Source organism: Felis catus, chromosome B1 (genome assembly GCF_018350175.1).
Source record: "Felis catus isolate Fca126 chromosome B1, F.catus_Fca126_mat1.0, whole genome shotgun sequence".
In the NCBI taxonomy this organism is placed as follows: domain Eukaryota; kingdom Metazoa; phylum Chordata; class Mammalia; order Carnivora; family Felidae; genus Felis; species Felis catus.
The window spans coordinates 19,014,148-19,034,386 of record NC_058371.1 but is presented as its reverse complement, the minus strand read 5'-3'; the positions used below and the strand labels follow the sequence as shown (position 1 = coordinate 19,034,386).

The 20,239-nt window shown below is 35.6% G+C and overlaps 1 long non-coding RNA gene across 10 annotated transcripts in view; it reads right to left on the bottom strand.

The window, feature by feature from the left end:
- LOC109498742 overlaps positions 1–20,239 on the bottom strand; it is a 133,890-nt gene that overhangs the window by 19,234 nt on the left and 94,417 nt on the right. For all 10 annotated transcript variants that reach the window (XR_002741626.2, XR_002155627.3, XR_006596319.1 and 7 more), the window contains 2 exons: positions 19,934–20,090; positions 10,359–10,487 (listed from right to left, as the gene is read on the bottom strand). This is a non-coding gene — a long non-coding RNA (uncharacterized LOC109498742). The remainder of the gene's footprint in view (positions 1–10,358; positions 10,488–19,933; positions 20,091–20,239) is intronic.

Below are 20,239 nucleotides of genomic sequence, written 5' to 3'. Positions count from 1 at the left end.
GTGAACCTTTCTATATAAGTATTTTAGTGGGCGTGCATTTCCATTTCCTTTGGTTTAAAAGTATGGAATTGTTGAAGTGCTCCGCAAAGTGGTTGTACAATTTACAAATTCATCAGCAACGTTTAGGAGTTCGGACAACTCTACAACCATGCAAAATCTTGTGATTTTAGGATTTTTAATTTCACTCAATGTGTGTGTACTGATATCTCTGAGATTTTAATTTTCATTTCTCTGATAACTAATAATATTGAACAGCTTTTCATCTGCTTGTGGTTCATATATCTTACATCATTATGCATCTGTTTAAAACATTAGCCTATTTGCAAGTGTTCTTTTTATTACTATAATCATGGTGGTGGTGGTTGTTAAGTAGTTGTAAAAATGCATCATACCTTTTGGATATAAGTCCTGTGTCAGATACATGTTACAAACATTGTCTCTCAGTAGGTGGTTTGATTTTTCATTTTCTTAACTGATTTTCTGAAGAATATATACCTTAAATTTTTTCATGCACATAAAAAGTTCTAAGAAATCTAGAAAAAGTCTATTAAAACTAGTGAGTGAATGTAGCAAGACTGCAGGACACATTCCCAATGTACAAAAATCAATTGCATTTATATATACGAGCAACAAATAATTAGAAAATAAAAATTTTAAACATACCCTGTATAAGAGCATCAAAAATTTATAATATTTATAGATAAATTCAACAAAATATGTGGAAAAATTTTCATAGTGGAAACTACAAACATGACTGAGAGAACAGAAAGTGGTAAATATTGATGAGGTATGTCCTTGTTCACTGATTTTGAAAATTCAGTATTTTTATGATATTATTTTTACTCAAATTCATCTATAGATTCAATGAAATGCCAATTAAAATGGGATTTTTGTGGAAATTGGCAAGGTGATTCTAATACTTAAATAAAATGAAAATAACCACAGAATAACTAAAACCATATTTTCTAAAAAATATATAAAAAGTAATTAAGCTATCCATATTGAATTTTTAGGGGACTTCCATTCATTATATCTACTGTATCACACTATCCTTATGTTAATATTAATTTAAATTTTTTAATTCAAGTGTAATTAACATACAGTGCTAGGAGTCTCTGATGTATAATATAGTGATTCAACAATTCCATACATGACTCCGTGCTCACCAGAGCAAGTGTAATCATCATCTGTCACCAAAGTATTTTTATAATCTTACTGACTATATCCCCTGTGCTATTGTTTTTATCTCCCTGACTTATTTTGTAACGGGAAGTTTGTACCTCTTAATCTACCCTTTATCTCACCCACTCCAGTTCACCTACTCTCTGGTAACCACCAAATTTCCTCACTATATTTAAGAGATATTTTTTTTCTTTGTCTCTAATTTCTTGTTCATTTGTTTTGTTTCTTAACTCACCCATATCAATGAAATCATATGGTATTTGTCTTTCTCTGACTGACTTATTTCACTTAGCATTATACTTTCTGTATCCAGCCATGTTGTTGCAAATGACAAGATTTCACTGTTTCCATTTTATGTACAACCACTTCTTTATCCATTCATCTATCAAAGGACATTTGGATTATTTGCATATTTGGCTACTGTAAATAATGCTACAATAAAAATTGGGGTGATATTTTTTGAATTAATGTTTTTATTTTCTTTGGGTAAATAGTGGAATTACTGTATGATGTGATAATTCTATTTTTAATTTTTTTGAGAAGTCTTCTTACTGTTTCCTACAGTAGCTACTTCAGTTTACATTTCCACCATCAGTGCATAAGAGTTACATTTTCTCCATGTCCTCACCAACAATGCTTATATACCTTGTGTTTTTTATTTTAGCCATTCTGACAGGTGTGAGGTGACAGGTAACTCATTGTTTTGATTTTCACTTTCCCTTAGAATTGGGTTGAGCATCTTTTCATCTGTCTGTTGGAGATCTACATGTTTCTTTAGAAAAATGTCTATTCAGGTCCTCTGCCCATTGGATTATTTTGTGTGTATATGTGTTGACTTATAAAAGTTGTTTATTTTGTATAACAACCCTTTCTAGGATATATCATTTGTAAATTTCTTCTCCTATTCAGTAGGTTACTTTGTCATTTTGTTGATGATTTCCTTCCTTGTTTAAAACCGTTTTATGTTGGTGTTGTCCACAATATAATTTTGATTTCTTAGAGATATCTTTTAAAAATGTTTCTATTGCTGATATCAAAGAAATGACTGCTTATGTTTTTTTTTCCCCTAGGAGTTTTATGGTTTCAGGTCTCACATTTAGGTCCAATTTCATTCTTTTACATGTAGCTATCCAGTTTTCCCATCACCATTTGTTTAACAGCTCTCTTTCTCCCATTGTATATTCTCACATCCTTTGTCACAGATTAATAACCGTGTAAGTGTAGGTTTATTTATGGGCTCTCTAGAAATGTGTATGTCTCTTTTCTGCTAATGCTATATTGTTTTGATTACTACAGTTTTGTAGTATATCTTGAAACGTGGGGTTGTGATAGTGCCAGTTATAGTCTTCTTTCTCAAGATTGCTTTGGCTGTTCATCTTTTATGGTTCTGTATAAATTTTAGGATATTTATTCTACTTCTGTTAAAAATATTTTTGGTACTTTGATAAGGATGGCATTAAATCCTAGTATGGACATTTTACAATATTCTTCCAATTTATGAGCATGAAATATCTTTCCATTTCTTTATGTCATCTATAATTTCTTTCATCATTGTTTCATAGTTTTCAGGGTACAGGTCTTTCACCTCCTTGGTGACCTTTATACTTAACTTGGTTAAGTTTATATTTTTTCTTTTTGTTGTGACTGAAAATGGGATTGTTTTCTCAATTTCTCTTTCTGCTACTTTGTTATCAGTGTATAGAAATACAACAGACTTATGTACATTAACTTTTTAGCCTTTGACTTTACTGAATTTATCAGTTCTGGTAGCTTTTTGGTGGCATCTTTAGGGTGTTATACATAAAGCATCATGTCATCTGCAAATAGTGAAAGTTTTATTTTTTCCCTATGAATTTGGATTTTTTAAATTTCTTTTTCTTGTCTGACTGCTGTGGCTAGGACTTCCAGTATTATGTTGAATAAAACTGCTGAGAGTGGACCTCGTTGTCTTTCAATTCTTTTTTACCAAAAAGCCTAATGTTAGCTGTGGGTTTTTCATACATGGTCTTTATTATTTTGAGGTATATTCTCTTTAAACATACTTTGTTGAGAGTTCTTCCATGTATAGATGTCGTACTTTGTCAAATGTTTCCTCTGTACCTATTGGGATGATCATGTGGTTTTTATCTTTCCTCTTTATTTTTTATTTTTTTATTTTTGAGAGACAGACCATGTGCAAGCAAAGGAGAGGCAGAGAGAGAGGGAGATACAGAATCTGAAACAGGTTCCAGGGTCCAAGCTGTCCACCCAGAACCTGATGCAGGGCTAGAATCCAAGAACTGTGAGATCATGACCTGAGCAGAAGTCAGACACTTAACTGAGCCACCCAGGTGCCCCTATCCTTCCTCTTCTGAATGTGATGTATGACGTTGATTTATCTGCAATATTGAACCACCCTTGAATCTCTGAAATAAATGCCACTTAATCATAGTAAATTATTTTAATACTTTTGATTTGGATTTCCTAATATTTTGTTAAAGATTTTTGCATCTACATTCATTAGAGATAATGGTCTGTAGTTTTGTTTTTTGTTTTGTTTTGTTTTTGTAGTGTCTTTATCTGGTTTTGGCATTGGGATAAAACTGACCTCAAAGAATGGATTAGGAAGCTTTCTGTCTTCTTTTTTGGGGGGGTGGAATAGATTGAGATGAATAGATATTAACTCTTCTTCAAATATTTGGGGGAATTAACCTGTGAAGCCATCTCGTCTTGGACTATTGTTTGTAGGGAGTTTTTCATTGCTGGTAATTGGTTTGTTCAAATTTTTATTTCTTCCAGATTCAGTTTTGGAAGATTATGTGTGTCCAGAAACTTATCCATGTTTTAGATGGTCCAATTTATACTTTTTTCCTAGTATTCTCTTATAATCTTTGGATTTCCATGGTGTCAGTTTATTTCTCCTCCTTTATTTCTGATTTTTTTGAGTCTTCTCTCTTCTTCTTTTGTTGAGTCTGACCAGAGTTTTCTCAATATTGTTGATCTTTTTAAAGAAACAGCTCCTGGTTTCATTGATCTATTTTATTGTTTTGTATTTCCATTTCATCTATCTCTGCTCTAATTATTATCACTCCCTTCTTTCTACTGGCTTTGGGTTATGTTTTTTTCTTGTTTGTATAGGACTTTTAGGTTTAAGGTTAGATTGTTTAGATTTTTTCACTTCTTGAGGTAGGCCCATATTGCTAAAATTTTAGAAGAGCTTTTTCTGCATCTCAAAGATTTTGGAGCTTTGTGTTTTCTTTTTTATTTGCCTCAGTGTATTTTTTGATTTCCTCTTTGATTTCTTGGTTAATCCATTGTTTACTAGCAAGTTATTTAGCCTCCATGTATTTATATTCTTTGCGAGTTATTTCTCGTGATTGATTTCTTTGTGGGTTGATTTTTTTTAATATTTATTCATTCTTGAGAGACAGAGCATGAGTGGAGGAGTGGCAGAGAGAGAGAGAGGGAGACAGAAAATCCAAAGCAGGCTCCAGGCTCTAAGCTGTCAGCACAGAGCCATACACAGGGCTCGAACTCATGAAATGTGAGATCATGACCTGAGCTGATGCTGGACATTTAACCACCTGAGCCACCCAGGTGCCCCTGTTGTGATTGATTTCTAATTTGTCTTCTAGTCTGAAGATATGCATGGTATGATTTCAACCTTTTTGAATATGTTGAGACTTGTTTTGTGGCCTAATGTGGTCTATTCTGGAGAATGTTCCATGCACACTTGAAAAATATGTGTATTCCACTATTTTTGAACTGTTCTGAATATACTTGTTAGGTCAGTATAGTCCAATGTATCATTAAAAGCCATTGCTGCTTTATCTATTTTCTGTCTGGATGATCTATCCATTAATAGTGGGGTATTACAGTACACTACTATTATGGTATTACTGCCAATTTCTTCCTTTATGTCTGTTAATGGTTGTTTTATGTATTTAGGCACTCCCATGCAGGGTCCATAAATATCTACAATTGTTAGATCCTCTTCTTAGATTGTTCCCTTTAGCATTATGTAGTGTCTTTCTTTCTCTATTGTTACAGTCTTTGTTTTAAAGTCTATTTTGTTTGATAGAAGTATTTCTACCCTAGTTTTCTTTTTGCTTCCATGTTAAATGTATTCTGCCCTTCACTTCTAATCTGCATGTGTCTTTAGGTCTGGAGTGAATTTCTTGTAGACAGCATATAGATAAGTCTTGCTCCCCCCCGCCCCCATTCAGGCACCCTATGTTTTTCCATGGAGCATTTAATCCACTTACATTCAAATTAATTATTGATAGTATATGCTTATTATCATTTTGTTACTTGTTTAATGGTTGTTTTTCTATTTCCTCTTAGTTCCTTTCTTACTCTATTCCTTTATGGTTTGATTGCTTTCCTTACTGACATTTTTTTCTCTTTATTTTTTGTGTTATTATAGCTTTTTGATTTGTGGTTGCCATTAGGCTCATATACAACATGTTAGGCATATAAAAGTCTATATCAAGCTGATAGTGGCTTAGTCTGAATACATTCTAAAAGCACTAAATTTTTTACCCCCCTACCCCATGTGTTATGTATATGATGTTATATTTTACATCATTTTATTCTGTGAATCCTCTGATTTTTATCATTGATTTTACTTCTCTATGCTTTCATTTCTGTACTGGTTTTATAAGTGATTAATCTACCTCTTTTATTGTGTTTGTACCTGTGCATTTTTTCCTTTCTTAATTTTCTTATTCCTGATTAGGGCCATCATTTTTACTGAAAGAATTTACTTAATATTTCTTGTAAGGCTGGTTTAATGGTGATGAACTCTTTTCATTTTTTGGAAACTCTGTCTCTCCTTCTTTTCAGAGTGACAGTCTAAATGGGTGAGTGTTCTTGTTTGCATATTTTTTTCCTTTTTGCACTTTGAATATATCATGCCATTCCCTTCTGGCCTGCAGAGTTTCTGCTGAAAAATCAAGTGACAAGACTCATGGAATTTCCCTTGTATGTAACTATTTTCTTTTCTTTTAAAATTCCCTATCACTACATTTTACCATTTTAATTATTATATATTGGTGTGGACCTCCCTGGGTTGATATTGCTGGGAGTTCTCTGTGCCTCCTAGATTTGGGTGTATGTCTTACTCAGATTAGAGGAGTTTTCAGCTGTTATTTCTTCAAATAGTTTTTCTGTCCCCTATTCTCACTATTCTTCTGGGATCCCTACTATGCTTGCTGATATTGTTCAGTTCCCTTAAGCTCTTGTCATTTTTTTTAAATTCTTTTTTTCTCCTTTTTTCCATTCAGCTTGGTTGCTTTCCATCACTCTGTCTTCCAGCTTGCTGACCCATTCTTCTATGTGCTCTGATCTGCTGTTGATTGCTTCTAGTATATTTTTAATTTCAGTTTTTGAGTTCTTCAACGTGGGTAGGTTCTTGTTCACATTTTCCATCTCTTTGTTGAAGGTCTGAGATTCTCCACTGTTTTCTCAAGTTCAGTGAATATTTTTATGACTGTTATTTTGAATTATCAGGCACATTGCTTATTTGTGTTTCATTTAGCTCTTTTGCTTGATTTTGTCCTGTTCTTTAATTTGGGAAATATTCCTGTCTCATTTTGAAAAACTTTCAGTGTTTCTATGTGTTAGGAAATCAGCTATGTCTCCTGATCTTCAAAGTAGCAGCCTTCTGAAGAAGTGTTCATGTGGTGCCTTGTAGTGCACTGTCCTCTGTTCATTTGAACCAGGCATTGTATGGATGTGTCATATGCAGGTTGCATGTGCCCTGCTTTTCTGGTTGGGTCTTGTTTGCCTTAAGCCCATTCAGCTACAATGGCCTACTTTGCCTGTTATGGGCCAGGTTTTTGGTCCCAGGGCTTTTAAAGAGCCAGTCTACAGCCCCATGGACTTATAGTTGAGCAGTATCAGCATTTAGACAGGATGTCTGCCCTCAGTACATTTCCTGAGGCTGTGATCACACCAAACCACAGGACTCTCTCCCTATGTTGTGCCCTGAGGGGTTTTCATCGGTGGGATGGTCCTACAGACAAACCATATCCTGCGTCCAATTTATGGGAGATGCAGTGACTCCAAACTGCAGAGCTATTCTCCCTATCTATTCCCTGAGAGGTTTTTGTTGGTGGGTGGTGCAGGAAGTCAGATTATGTTCCTGTCCCCAGCCAATCTGTTTGGGCTGCAGATGCACTGATTGATGGGGCACTCTGCACTGTTGGTGCTGCTGTCGCACTTCTGTGTGTTATTATCTTTCCCTGTGCCCAAAGCAGGAATCACTTTGGCTTGGTGGCAGTCCTGGCTAAGGCTGCTTGCAGGATGAGATGGTATAGAAGCTGCTTTGGAGGGACTCCTGCCTAGGAGTGGTGGGGGGATTGGATGGGGCGAATCTGCAGGAGAATGTGGGGTCAGAGTTTGTGGTGTTAGCAAGTTAGGTGGAAGATGCTTGTGCAAGTTCCTGCAGGTGTCTAGCTACCATGGGGGTTTAGAGGAAAGAAATGACACCTGCCAGATCTTTTGTTCTTGGAAAACTCTCTCCTAAAGATCCATGCCCATCCAATGCACATTCTGAGGTTAGTAAATAAGTCTTCATGTATCTTAAATTTCTAATATTTGTTATGCCTCTTTTCATGTGATCTAACCAGGCAATTCTTCTGTGTATACATGAAAAAATGTGCATTCTATTTTTTTTGGATGGAATGCCATATATATATATATATATATATATACACATACACACACATATATATATCTTTTAGAACCATGTATTCTGAAGTATGTTTCAAGTGAAAAAAATGTTCTTGTTGAAAAAAAGTAATGACTTTAACTGGGGGTACTTATTTAAAATAAAGCATATCAGGCAGGATGGGTGAAATAGGTGAAGCAGAATAAGAGTATACTTATCATAATGATCACTGAGTAATGATAGAATTGAATTACTATATTGTACACCCTAAACTAATAACTAATATAACACTGTATGCTTACTGGAATTAAAATTTAAAACCTATTATATATATGTACATATATATATGTACACACATATAAATACATATAGACACATATAAATAAGGAGAAATCCTACCATTTGTGACAACATGGTTGGATTTTGAAGACATTTTTCTAAATCAGAGAAAGACAAATACTGTATTATCTCACATGTGGAATCTAATAAAAAACTAAAAACAAATTTATAGAAAAAGAGATCAGATTTGTGGCTGCTGGAGGTGGGAGGTGGGGAGAGGGGTAATCGAAGGAAGGTGGTCAAAATGTACAAACTTCCCATTATAAGATAAATACATGCTAGGAATATAATGTACAACATGATGACTATAGTTAATATTGCTGTATGGTACAGAGGAAAGTTTTTAAGAGACTAGATCCTACGTGTTCTCATCAGAAGGAGAAAAATTTGTTTTTAGTTCTATCTAGAAAAGATGATGGATGAAACTGAACCTATTAAGGTAATAATTTCACAGTACAGGTAAAGCCATCATGCTGTACACTTTAAATTTATATAGTAACGTATATCAATGACTTCTCAATAAAATGGGAAAAAATAACTCCCTCCCCAACCCCCTCCTCCAAGAAAAAAGAATATAGCATGCTAAGTTGATGTCCAGAGGCTGACAAAGTTAGCTGCCTGAATGGCAATTCTACTCAGATGTTTTGCTAAAAGGGAAGAAATAGGATGTGATAGCTAGAAGGAAGAATATAGTGGAGTGCAAGTTAAGGGTTTTGGAAATGTATTATTTGCTTGTTGTTGTTTTTCCTAAAGATGATCAAGGTTTGAAGACCCTTACAGGCTGAGGAGAAAATCCAATAGAATTAAATTATTTGGGGAATGGAAAAAAAATCTTCATGTACACCCCAGGTGCTTGTGAAACTGCTGCTTCTATGCTGTTTCTCCAAGGGGTTGTTTGTTATCCTGGCTCTTTAAGGGCAATTTCAATTTCTTACTGCTTTCAGTGCTCCCAGAGCTAAGCCCACTGAATTTTCAAGTACTGGAATTAAGCCTTGCTAGTTTTGAAAGCCAAATATTGTAGGGACTTGTCTTCCCAGTGCAGGTCCCCCATGCCTAGGATGCCTGGTTGGGTTCTGCTCTTCTACCCTCTGCTTGCTTATGGTGCCCCTTCTGTCTGTGGTTAGTCTCACTGGGAGTTTGGTTCCCTGCCCCATCTCCCTCCTCCTACTGTTCTTGATGTGGCTATACTGTAGGTCCGTCCGTGGGATAGGGTAAACCTAGGATCCTCCTACCTCACCATTTTCCTAGGAGTTCTAGCATTCATAGAAGTTCCTAGTATTCTTTAACCGATGAAACAGTAACTTTTCAGGGGCACCTACGTAGCTCAGTTGGTTGAGTGTCTCTTGATTTCGGTTCAGGTCATGATCCCAGGGTCATGGGATCAAGCCCCATGTCAGGCTCTGTGCAATGTGGAGCCTGCTTAAGGTTCTGTCTCTCTCTTTATCCCTCTGCCCCTCTCCCTCTAAAATGAAAAAATATAGGAAAACAGAAAAAAAGGAAGTATTTTTCCACTGACATTCAAGCAGCTGATAAATGCAAGTGCATAACTTATATATGACTTTGCTAAAACCAAATCATAACAAAATTCTACTTTTGTATAAATGTACAATTTTTACTAACATAATTTCATATTATTTTACTGTCCTTTTTAACTTTAGGTTTTTATTATTTTTTAATCAAAACACTCCAGTTTTACTATCAAAAATCACATATAGCTGTGTGAGGCCAAATAAGAACCTTCTGTCGTACACAGAGGGGTACATTCTGGGCTCACATAGGGTCCATGTTTACTCATCAAGCTGCCGTTGAGACCAATGTATAATTTAGAAGGGAGGGAAAAGAGATTAGAGGCAATGAGTACTTTGCCTTTGCTCAATATCATTGATCAAATAATCTGTCGGTGCCTATATAACATGCCTGAGAAAATAGTGTAGTTTTATTCGTGGTAACTTTCCAGAATCAATAACTTTTCTAATGAATATAAAAGCCTGGGTGCCTTAGAGTCCAAATTCATGCAATTGGATTGCTTGTTGTAATCAAGCAGTGGCATTAACGTTCTGATGTGATAAAATAAGTGTTTAGTAATTTAGTCCTCAACTGCTTCTGGCATTTCAACTCTTTGTTGGCATATAAAGCAGAAATTTCTCCTGTAGTAAAAAGTAATTTATTGACTTTTTTTTATCACCTGTGATGAATAGGTTATTGGACTTGCAAGCATTTCTCTTCAGACATTGCAGGACAGGAGTTGGCTGGCACCAACCTTAGCAAATTGAAATTCAATCCAGATCAATAAGGCGTTTTATTTAATTTGGTCCTGGAATAGAAATAATCATCACATTTTCTAATAAGCATGTCTAATTTCAATTTTCACACTATGTATTTATTCTGTATAATCAAGCATAACTGCTGGCCTTGTTCTTCTGAGTTGACAAATGCATTGCATCGATGTGCACTTAGCAGGTAACTACTATATAGGATGTGGTGGGCAAAGAATGTGCCTAGACATAATGAAAATTTGATAAATGTCTACCTAGAACTTGTAAATATTCCTAAGACTTTGATTGTATTTACTGGTTGTCTACCTAGGTAACAACAACCAAAAAATGTATGCATAAGGGTATGTAATTTACATAGCAACCAGCTTGTTTTTATGAAATATTTACAAACTGAGGAAATTCTAAAAGCTTACTGAGGTTAAGTAATTCCTGGCTAAAATATGCTAACAGGCTGTCAGCATTGAAGTGGTTAAATAAGTGTCAGTTGGCTTGTGCTTTGTAACACTGTCTCACACTGACTGGTTTAATACAACCATTTATTTAGCTCATTATTCTATGGGTAGGAAACATGAGCTAGACTCTGCTGGAAGGTACTGGTCTCAGGTACAGTCATCTGAGCATCTATGATAACCGTGGTCAGCTTGAGGGTCAGCGGAGACAGCCTGGCCTCTCAGATATTTGAGTCGGTCGATGACTGTTAGTTGGGTGTCCATCATACTCCAGAGGCCTAGTCTGGACTTATTTGCTTGGTGGTCTCAGGGGTCTAAGAGCACTAATAAAGTAGCATTAATGCACAAGCACTTCTACAGTTTCTGCATTCATCTTACTTGCTCATATCATATTTATTAAAGTAAGCAGTTACCAACCACAGACTCTGTATGAGAAGGCACTACCAACACATATGGATACAGGGAGGTGTGAACATACTGGAGCCTTGCCGAAGCACTGGCTCAGGTCCTGATTTCTTTAGCACTCTTTATCAATATCTGTATGCATCACTTTCTCATTTCTACTGAGCTAAGATGTATTTTTGAAGACTTAAACATCCTTTTGCCTAAGATTTATTAATCTCAGAACATGAACTGATGTTTAGAAGACTTCTCCAAGATCAAAAGAGATGGCAGGTGTCATTTCTCTCCCCATACGCTAGTCTAGATAGCTAGACACTTGCAGAAACCTATGTGAACATTCTCCACCTATCTTGCTGCAACCACATAGCCTGCTATGGCATGCTCCTGTGTACTTGCCTCATCCAACCTACCCTGCTTGGCAGGCATTCCTCCAAAGCAGCTCCTGCCCCAACACACCCTGCAAGCAGCCCCAGCTTTCACCACTCCAAAATAACTCCTGCCCTGGTAAGAGGAGAAGGTGACCACACACTAATGCACCTGCAGTTCCAGCAGCCAAACCTTACAGCTGGCAGTGCAGAGAAAGTACCCTGCCGATCAGTTCAACTGTAGCCTCAGCAAATGGAATGGCAAAAGGCATCTGGTCTGACGCCAGCCCCACTCACCAAGGAAGTCTCTCCAGAAACAAGGCATGGGAGAACACCCTGCATATTGGTCCTACTGCAGATAAAATAGGGGAAGGGGCAGGTATCTGGTCTGATTGCTGATATTACCAAACTACTAGCCCATGACAGCCCAGGCAGATCCCATTTCAGCACAGAGACAAAACCCTCCTGGTGCACCAACAACAAGCAAAGTGGGCCAATGGGAGCCAATTGGACTGAAGGCAAATGAGGCTCAGCCACAACTCGGACACAGACAACCAACATAGGACATATGCTTGAAGTGCCCGATTCTGGTGAACAGGAGATACTGTGTTATTAAGGAACCACAGGAACACTTCATGAAACCACTACTTTCAAAATCAGGAGATTTAACTGATTTTCCTACCACACAGAAGCACATACTGAGAGTTAATACAAAATGGGGAGACAGAGGAATATCCCAAAATGAAAGAACAAGGCAAAATAAAGCAAAAGAGCTCTAAAACAGAGATAAGCAATATGCCTGATAAAGATTCTCACCAGACTTGAGAAAACAGTGGAGGATTTCAGTGAGATCTTCAACAAAGAGATGAGAAATATAAAAAACAACCTCCTCAGATTGAAGAACTCCATAACTGAAATTAAAAATATAATAAAAGGAATCAACAGCAGATTAGAGGGCACAGAAGAATGGGTCAGCAAGCTGGTAGAGTAGGGAAAGCAATCAAGCTGAACAAAAAGAAAAAAATAAAATTAAAAATGACAATAGATTAAGGGAACTCAATTACATCATCATGCATAATAACATTCACATCATAAGGAGTCCCAAAAGGAGAAAAGAATAGGAGACAAAAAATTATTTGAAGGAAAAACAGCTGAAAACTTCCCTAAAGAAAGAAATGGATGTCTATCCAGGAGGTACAAAGATCCCCCAACAAAATTAATTAAAGCAGGTCCACATCAAGACTTATAATAATTAACATGGCAAAACATAGTGATGAAAAGAGAATCTTAAAAGCTATAAAAGAGAACAATTATGTACATGGGAAACCACATGAGTCTATCACTTGATTTTTCAGCAGAAACTTTGCAGGCCAGAAGGGAGTTGCATGATATTTTCAAAGTTCTGAAAGGAAAAAAAGAAACTTGCAACAAAGAATGCTCTACCCAGCAAGGCTACCATTAGAACAGAAAGAGATAAAAAAGAATTTCCCTGACAAATAGAAGCTAAAGGAGTTCATCATCACTACACCAGCCTTATAAGAAATGTTAAGGAAATTTCTTCAGTGCAAATAAAGGTCATAATCAAGCAGAAAGTTAGGAAAAGGAAAAATTAGGAATGGAAAAAAATTTACAGGTGAATATAAACATAATGAAAGAAGTAGATTAATCACTTATAAAACCAGTATGAATTATTAACACACAAAAGCAGTAAAATCAATTATATCTAAAAAAAAAAAGTCAAGCGATTCACAAAATAAAAAGACATAAGATATGACATCATATACATAAAATGTGGGGTGGAAAGAGTAAACATTCAGTGCTTTTAGAATGGATTAAAACTTAAGCCACTATCAACTTAATATAGATTGCTATATGCCTAAGATGTTATATATGAGCCTAATGGTAACCACAAATCAAAAAGCTATTAATAGATACACAAAAAATAAAGAGAATAATATCCAATCATTATCACTAAAGAAAGTCAAACCACAAGGGAAGAGAGTCAAGAGAAGAAAGGAATGAACAGGAAACAGAAAAACAACCATAAAACAAATTCCTATCAATAATTACTTTGAATGTAAATGGATTAAATGCTCCATGAGAAAATATAAGGTGACTAAACAGAAAAAAAAAATACAAGACCTATCTATATGCTGGCTACAAGAGACTTACTTCAGACCTAAAGACATATGCAGATTAAAAGTGAAGGGGGCAAAAACATTTACCATACAAATGAAGGCAAAAAGTAAGCTGGGGTAGCAATACTTGCATTGAACAAAACAGACTGTAAAACAAACACTACAAGAGCAATGAAGGATACCACATAATGATAAAAGGAACATTCAACAAGACAATGGAATACATACTTTTCAAGTGCACATGAAACATTCTCTAGAATCGACCACATGTTAGGTCACAAAACAGTCTCAATATACTCAAAAACACTGAAATAATATCATGCATATTTTCAGACCACAACAGTATGAAACTAGAAATTAATCACAGGAAAAGATTTGTAAGGACACAAATATGTGGAGACTAAGTAACATGTTACTAACCAATGAATGGGCCAGCCAAGAAATCAAAGAGGAAATCTAAAAACACACTGAGCCAAATCAAAGTGAAAACAATGGCCCAAAACCTTTGAGATACAGCAAAAGCTTTTTCTAAGATTATAGCAATACTGGCCAACCTCAAGATGCAAGAAAAATCTCAGATAACCTAAATTTAAACCTGAAGGGTCTAGAAAAAAATAAAAAAGAAACCCTGAAGCCAGAAGAAGGAAAAAAATTATAATAAAGACCAGAGAAGAAATAAAGAGATGGAGAATAAAAAAGAAAGAAAAAGAAAAGAGTAGAATAGATTAACCAGGAAACCAGGAGCTAGTTCTTTGGAAAGATCAACAAAACTGAGAAGACTTTAGCCACACTCAACAAAAAAAAATAAGAAAGAATACCCAAATAAATAAAATCAGAAATGAAGGAGAAGAAATTACATCACGGAAATAAAATATACCACAGGATTATAAAAGAATACCATGAAAAATTATAAGCCAAGAAATTGGACAACTTAGAAGAAATAAATTCCTAGAAAAATATCTCCCAAAACTGAATCAGAAAAAAAATAGAAAATATGAACAGACCAATTACTAGCAATAAAATTGAATCAGTAATGTAAAAACTCCCAACACACAAGAGATCAGGACCAGATGGCTTCACAGGTGATTTCTTCCAAACATTTCAAGAAGAGTTAATACCTATTCTCAAACCATCCCCCAAATTAGAAGAGGATGGAAAATTTCAAGCTCATTCTATGAGACTAGCATTACTCTCATGCCAAAACAAGATCAAGACATTACAAAAAAAGAAAACTATAGAAAAATATCTCTAGTGAACACAGATGCAAAAATCCTCAACAAAATATTAGTGAAACAAATCCAGCAATACATTTAAAAAATCATTCATCACAATCAAGTAGGATTTATTCCAGAGATGCAAGGATGGTTTGATATTTGCAAATCAATCAGTGTATATATCACATTAATAAGAGAAGGGATAAAAACTAGATGATCATATCACTAGGTAGAGAGAAATCATATGCCAAAATATGACATCCATTCATGATAAAAACTCTCAACAAAGTAGTTTTAAAGGAAACATACCTCAACATAATGAAGACTATACATGAAGAACTCAAGGCTAACATTGTACTCAATGGTGACAAACTTTTTGAGAACTTTTCCCCTAAGATCAGGAAGGACAAGATGTCCACTGTCTCCACTCTTATTCAACAGAGTACTGAAAGTCTTAGTCACAGCAATCAGACAAGAAAGAGAAATAAAAGGCAACCAAATTACTTTTTCACTGTTTTCAGATAACATGACACTGTGTGTAGAAAACCCTACATACTCTATCAAAAAGCTATCAAAGAGCTGATAAATGAATTAAGTTAGGTCACAGGTTACAAAATAAATACACAGAAATCAGTTGTATTTCTACACACTAATGAAAAAGTTCTGGAAAGAGAAATTTAAAACTTCCACTTATAATTGCACCAAAAAGAAAAAAAGAACTAGGAATAAACTTAGGCAAGGAGGTGAAAGACCAGTATGCTAAAATCTATAAAACACTGGTGAAAGAAACTGAAGATGCAATCAAGTGGAAAGATATCCCATGCTCATGGACTGGAAGAACCAATATTATTTAAACGTCCATACTACCAAAAGCAATTCACAGATTTAGTGCCATCCTTATCAAAGTACCAAAAACATCTTTCACAAAACTAGAATAATCCTACAATTTGTAAGGAACCACAAAAGACCCCAAAGAGCCAAAGAAATCTTGAGAAAGAACAAAGCTGGAGGTATCACAATCCCAGATTGCAAGATCAATTACAAAACTATAATAATCAAAACAATATGGTCCTCGCACAAAAACAGACACACTGATCAAAAGGTTAGAGATCTCAGAAATAAACCCAAATTATACAGTCAATTGATGTAAGACAAAGGAGGTAAAAATATACAATAGGAAAAATACAGGCTCTTCAACAAATGATGCTGGGAAAACTGGAAAGCACCTGTAAAACAATCAAATAGGACCACTCTCTTACACCATACACTAAAATAAACTCAACACAGATTAAAGATCTAAGTATGAGACTTAAAACCATTAAATTCCTGGAAAAAACATAGGCAGTGATTTACTTGACACAAGCCATACAAGTATTTTCCTAGATATGTCTCTTCAGGCAAGGGAAACAAAAGCAAAATTAAACTAGTGGGACTACACTGAAATAAAAAGCTTACACAAGCAGAGGAAGCCATCAACAAAACAAAAAGTCAACCTACTGAATGGGAGAAGATATTTGCAAATTGTGTATCTGATAAGGGGCTATTTTTCAAAATATATAAAGAACTCCTACAATTCAACACCAAAAATACAATCTAAATAAAAATTCAGAGGACCTGAGTGACATTTTACAAAGACGTACAGATGGCCAAGAGAAACATGAAAAGATGCTGTTATTCATCATCACGGAAATTAAAACAACAATGAGATATCACCTCATATATCTCAGAATGGCTAAAATAAAAACACAGGATATAACAAGTGTTGATGAGGATGTGGAGAAAAACAAACCCTTGTGCACTGTCAGTGGGAATGCAAATTGGTGCAGCCTCTGTAGAAAAGTTTGAAGGTCCCTCAAAATTAAAAATAGAATTACTATATGATCCAGTAATTCCACTACTGAGTATCTGCCTCTAAGAACAAAAATAGTAATCCAGAAAGATATATGCACCCCAATGTTTAATGCAGCATTATTTACAACAGCCAATATGGAAGCAACCCAAGTGTCCACCATACATGGATAAAGAAGCTGTGGTATAAACATATATAAAATGCAATCTTAATCACACACGACAAAGAATGAGATCTTGTTATTTGCAACAACATAGAAGGATTTATAGGGTATAATGCTAAGTGAAATAAGTTAGAGAAACACAAATACTATATGATTTCATTCATATGTGGAATTTAGGAAATAAAGCAAATGGACAAATAAAAAGCAAACAAAAAAACAGACTCTTAAATACAGAGGACAAACTAGTGGCTGACAGAGGATAGGCAGGTAGGGGAATGGTTAAAATAGATAAAGGGGATTAAGAGTATACTTACTGTGATGAGCAGCGAGTAATGTATAGAATTGTAGAATTATAATTATTATACACTTGAAACTAATATAATACTGTATGTTCAAGTGATCATGGACTCTGTGGAGACCCAAGGTTGTTATGGTCCTCAAATATCTATGGTGATCCCATTATCCTTATGTTAAGATATATAATGCATAATTGAATGTAAGAAAGGAACTCTCCTTCATATATGTATTCCTTAAGTCTACTTGCCCTGATTAAAGAGGGAGAGCCCTTGAATTGATGCAGCCTTGATAAAAGGTTATTCATTGTCATGTGAGGACTGGAATGTTTATCAGCTTCTTTCTCTGCTTCAAAGAAAATGACTAAGTTAGCATGTAATATATTAAATTACACAACTACTAATGGAAATAAAATATATATAATGAGGCAAAAAATATAATACTATATGTTAACTATATTTCAATTTAAAATAATCCTCTTGCCCAATCCTTCATAAAAATAAGATATTTTAGTGACTTTGCTATAACTTAAAAGTTAGAAAATATTCCCCATACATTTTGGATTTTACAGCTATCTATTTTAATTCCAGATATATGTTACTGTCCCAGATTATCTAATTTGCAATACTCTAAAATATTATTTTAAATGAGCACTCTATTTGAGATTGAAATCCCAAATGTGTAATGCCTATCCTCCTTACCTTTTACTATATTCTTCCAATCACACACATACCCTCTAAAATTCTCTATAATTTACTTTATATTGTGTTTATTGTGCGTTTTCCTCATATTGCAATGTATGTTGATTATATATCCCAAAGTCTGAAATGTGCCTTCCCATGAAGGATGCTTAATAAATATTTAGGGGATGGACTGCATCACTGAACTCTTCCAGGACACCATTACACAAGGCAGGTAGACTCAATACTTATTCTGAGGTTTAATTTGTATTGGATAGAGTCGTGCTTGGTGACTCAGGAGCCCATGCTAACAACTGCTTAAGAAATAGAAAAATAGATAATTCTAAGAGTTCTAGGGAAAAAGAAGTTGAAGGCATATGTGAATGTGTGTGTATGAATATATATGTGTATATGTGTGTGTATGTATATACACCTGTGTATATGTGAAGGAAACATGTTTATACAGGAATTTCATTTTTCTATTATTGTTTTATAATTCATTTTACACTCCCAATAAGGTCCTATTCATGAGGGAGCATTAAAAAAACTAAATGTCTACATTGGTTGAAACTGAGATTAGATCTAATAATTTCGACAGTCCTTGTGTTTTATTAAATTCCATATGAGTGAAATCATATGGTATTTTGTCTTTCTCTAACTCATCTTGCTTAGCATTATACTCCCTAGATTCATCTCTTTTGTTGCAAATAGCAAGAATTTATTTTTTTGTGGCTGAATAATATTCCACTGTAACTGTGTGTATGTGTGTGTGCGTTGCGTGTGTGTATCCACATCTTCTTTATCCATTCATATATTGATGGGCACTTGGGCTGCTTGCATAATTTGGCTCTTGTAAATAATGCTGAAATAAACAGGGGTGCATATATCCTTTCAAACCAAACCAAAGACTCTGAACTATAGAGAACAAATGGATGGTTACCAGAGGGGGGATGGGTGAAATAGGTAAAGGTGATTAAGGGTACACTCATCATGATGAGCAGTGAGGAATACACAGAATTGTTGCATCACTATATTGTATACTGGAATAAAAATAAAAATAAATAGAAAAAGAGTCTCTTTGTTAACATTCTGGGGTGACAACTTAGTTTCCATTCATGCAGCACAGTGATTAAATGTACAAATTCTAGCTCCAAATGGCATAGGTTGTAATTCCTGTTTCTCCTCTTAGTGGTGTGACCTAAGGCAAGTTTCCTCTTTATAAAAAATGTCTTCCTGGGGCGCCTGGGTGGCGCAGTCGGTTAAGCGTCCGACTTCAGCCAGGTCACGATCTCGCACTCCGTGAGTTCGAGCCCCGCGTCGGGCTCTGGGCTGATGGCTCAGAGCCTGGAGCCTGTTTCCGATTCTGTGTCTCCCTCTCTCTGCCCCTCCCCCGTTCATGCTCTGTCTCTCTCTGTCCCAAAAATAAATAAACGTTGAAAAAAAAAATGTCTGCCTGGGGCACCTGGGTGGCTCAGTCTGTTGAGCATCCGACTTCAGCTCAGGTCATAATCTCCAATTTGTAGGTTCAAGCCCCGCGTCAGACTCTGTGCTGACAGCTGTGAGCCTAGAGCCTCCTTCTGATTCTGTATCTCCCTCTCTCTCTGCCCCTCTCCCTCTTACACTCAGTCTCTTTCTCAAAAACAAACAAAAACATTAAAAAAATGTCTTCCCCAAGTTCATATTTTTTTTTGAAGATTAAATGGATACTTCCACATATATCATTTAAACCAGTTTCTACACATATCCATGATGTAGGCTTCAAAGGTAATGTAGGCATTCCCTGTAGGGTCAACAGATCCTCTTTTTAACTATGTGGCCCATCTCACATGATGCTGAAACCCTAAAGAGCAAATCCTCAAAAGTCTTAAACCTACTGATGCTCCTCTGCCCTTTGCATTCCCTCAGCTTACCCGACCCTCCTCTTGCTCACCTTTACGTGGGCTGGAGTCTCAGGAAGAGACATGGAGACACCTCCTTGGTGACGTCTTTCCTCCTTCCATCTCATTTCCTGTTTCTCTCCTCTTCTCCATCCTCCAAGATTAGAAAGGAGTTTGCTTTTCCCCACTCTTCTTGATCATATATTCCTTCTATGTAAAGACAACAAACCTAAGACTTGACCCTCATAGTGGAAAATGCTTTTCTATACCGAGAAATAAACTCTATTATCTCCATGACTGCAATCATTCAGAATTACGCTTAGCCAAAGGAGAACTAAAGAAGTGTAGAAAATTCCTTC